The sequence below is a fragment of the Octopus sinensis genome, linkage group LG4 (genome assembly GCF_006345805.1).
Source record: "Octopus sinensis linkage group LG4, ASM634580v1, whole genome shotgun sequence".
Classification (NCBI taxonomy): domain Eukaryota; kingdom Metazoa; phylum Mollusca; class Cephalopoda; order Octopoda; family Octopodidae; genus Octopus; species Octopus sinensis.
Window position 1 is genome coordinate 13,223,508 of NC_043000.1, and position 3,663 is coordinate 13,227,170.

General features: G+C 34.7%; 1 long non-coding RNA gene across 1 annotated transcript in view; it reads right to left on the reverse strand.

The window, feature by feature from the left end:
- The window catches only part of LOC118763203, a 22,149-nt gene extending 20,821 nt beyond the window's left edge, over window positions 1-1,328 (reverse strand). The window contains exon 1 of the long non-coding RNA XR_004998953.1: window positions 1,301-1,328. This is a non-coding gene — a long non-coding RNA (uncharacterized LOC118763203). The remainder of the gene's footprint in view (window positions 1-1,300) is intronic.
- Window positions 1,329-3,663: the final 2,335 nt, after the last annotated feature.

Below are 3,663 nucleotides of genomic sequence, written 5' to 3' on the forward strand. Positions count from 1 at the left end.
AAAGGGGAATCCGTTCCAAACGACAACCAAACGGCACATAAAGGCGTGAAATGAATGTTTTATTTGTCCATCCACCTATACATAAACGTGTGTGTTGTGTGTGTGTGTGTGTGTGTGTGTGTGTGTGTGTGTGTGTGTTGCTTTGTCTTCCATCTGTTGGTCAACGGTTATGTTTTCATAAAAAAAAATGAGAAATATTATGTTCTTATGTGTCTTCTACTATAGCCTCAGGCCTACCGAAGCCTTGTGAGTGGATTTGGTAGACAGAAACTGAAAGAAGCCCATCGTATATATGTATATATATATGTCTGTGAAGCTCGTCGTGGAATCGATTTTTGTAATTTTTTCAAGACTTATACACGCCCTGATACCGTCGGTATCTGCATATCAAATTTGAGCGCAATCGGATGGAGGATCCCCGAGATCCTAGAAGACACACACACACAGACCGACAGAATGGATTTTATATAATATATATATATATACTGTACATTTTCAGCTTCATTTATTTCTTCATATACTTATATATAGTGGGGTATGCATATACGAATGGTTCTCAATACGAAAATATTAGATTACCAACGGTTTTTCTAGAGAGAATTAAACTCGCCTAACGAGCTGAAATTTGATTAACGAACTACATGCAGACTATGTACGTGTATTAACGACTGGGAGCCCATTCGCTGAACAAGCTAAAACTTGAAAACAAGCTTAGTAAACTAAGCACACTTAGACGTGCTGTGAGCACAAATTATATGGCGAAGAGTTTTACTGACGATAATCATATTCAAACAACGAACTGAAATTTGAACGACAGAGCGCGAGAAGACTACGTACGCATGTAAGTACAGAGAGAGAGAGAGAGAGAGAGAGAGTACGAACAGTTCGTTAAATTCTCTGTACGCTTTTCATGTAGTTTTTAAATTGTTTTCTAGTCTAGTTTCTAACTGTTGAAGGATTAAACGTTTTATTAAACCTTTTCCTGTAAAACAATTTTTTATTTTAGAAAAATTTAAAGTGTGAACATTTTGTTGAATACTTTTTTCTGTAAAATAAGAAATTTCTTTCCCATTTAAATACTCTTTACTCTTTTACTTGTTTCAGTCATTTGACTGTGGTCATGCTGGAGCACCGCCTTTAGTCCAGCAAATCGACCCCAGGACTTATTCTTTGTAAGCCTAATACTTATTCTATCGGTCTCTTTTGCCGAACCGCTAAGTTACGGGGACGTAAACACACCAGCATCGGTTGTCAAGCGACGTTGGGGGGGAGAAACACAGACACAAAAACATACACACACGTATATATATATGTATATATATATATATATATATATATATATATATGTATATCCTCCATCCAATTGCGCTCAAATTTGATATGTAGATACCGACGGTATCAGGGCGTGTATAAGTCTTGAAAAAATTACAAAAATCGATTCCAGGTGAGAATGCGATCGATAAAGCCGTAGGAACGTGCATTTATTCGCGCAAGTACATCAACTGTTGCGATCGATACTACGCGTTCGCGAGAAAAATGCACGTCCAGTTTGCGCAAAAAGAGCCGGCATGTTTGAAATAATTCCACAAAATGCAGTATATTTAAGAAACCCAAAAAGTAAGATGCAAAGAGATGTTTTCTTCAAACTTGGCATGAAAGAAGGAAAGGTTATTTGGTTTCTCAAGAAGTTCTTTTTTTTTTTGCCTTAACTTCGTTTAACAAAACCAAAAGTTTTATTGAAATAAAGGCATGCTTAATTATTTTTTAATGAAAAGAAAATACTGATTGCTTTTTAGTCAGCAGATATGATTCAGCACAGTCCATTGGACAGGGGGCGTTTTGCTAGCATATATATATATATAAGGTTAATCCAAACGGGAAAACAGAAAAAACAACAACACGTGGAACAATTACAGTATTATTATTATTAGGCGCTCAGGAAAATGGAAGAAGGAGGGTATGACGTTTCGAGCGGAGCTCTTCGTCGGAAACATAGGAGAAAGAAAGATCCCGAGACGGGAGGACAGAGGAAAAAAAAATTGCAGGTAGTCTTCACGAGGTCACATACTGAAAAGACGGAAGTAGTAAAAAAGGAGGAAAATGTTTTTTAAAAACAGGAGAGCTGAATCAAAGAGGGAATGGTAAAAAAAGTGTGCGAGAAAACGAGGGTGTGTATGTATATATATATATATATAGATAGATAGATAGATAGATAGATAGATAGATAGATAGATAGATAGATAGATAGATAGTTAGATTGATAGATTGATAGATAGATAGGTAAATAGATAGATAGATAGATAGATAGATAGATAAATAGATAGATAGATAGATAGATAGATAGATAGATAGATAGATAGATAGATAGATAGATAGATAGATAGATAGATAGATAGATAGATAGATATATGCATATATACATACATATATGAACATACCTACATATATATGTATATATACATGCATATATGGGTACAGGACATAAATAAACGTAGACACCATGAGAAACGAAAACATAAAAACGAAAAATAGAAAACGAACTTTTTTCGAACAACGAAAACAACAAACAGAGAAACGAGACGTGCAACATAAAGAACATTCCCTTCATAAGCTCTCCCCAGTTTTATCTACTCCGCGCTTCATATATCTTTATATATAAAAGTGAAGTTGTGTGTCTGTCTCCTACGATTTAGATTCCTAACTATTCCCACATTTTGCGGTGCAGTTTAACCAAAACCGGGTATCTTATAGTCGTGATTCATATCGAGCCCTTCTGGATATTAGCGCGCGTCTACGATGAGTCTACGATTTAAAAGAAAATTACCATCATTTTTTTCCATTTTAATGCATTTTTTCGCTATTATATAAGGGAAGTAACTCTCTAAAAATGTCTACGATGAGTCAACGATTTAAAAAAAAAATTTACCATCATTTTTTTCCCATTTTTAATGCATTTTTTTGCTATTTTTTGGCTATAACTCTCTAAAATGCTTATATAGTTATTTCCCTTACAAACACGAGCAACACCGGGCGATACTGCTAGTATTATATATATTTCGTTTTGGGATTTGGTTTGCAAGATTCTTTATGTGAGTTCGTGTGTTGAAACATATTCTGTTGTGTCTGGGGAGAGTCATTATCTTTTAGTGCCTTATTATTTAACACACTCACCGGTAAAATTTCCACTCGTTTGCCTTTTTTTTCTAAAATTTTCGTTGCGTCTTGCAACCTTTTCAATAGTTGTCGACTTTGTCCGTTATTGAAGCTGCGTTCTTTGTGTTTGTTTGTGCGCATGTGTGTGTGGTTCAGTGTGTGTGCGCATGCACATGTATGTATGTATGTATGTATGTATGTATGTATGTATGTATGTATGTATGTATGTATGTATGCATGTATGTATGTATGTATGTATGTATGTATGTATGTATGTATGTATGCATGCATGTATGTATGTATGTATGTATGTATGTATGCATGTATGTATGTATGCATGCATATATGTATGTATGTATGTATGTATGTATGTATGTATGTATTTACGTATGTATGTATGCATGTATGTATGTATGTATGTATGTATGTATGTATGCATGCATGTATGTATGTATGTATGTATGTATGTATGCATGCATGTATGTATGCATGCATGTATGTATGCATGCA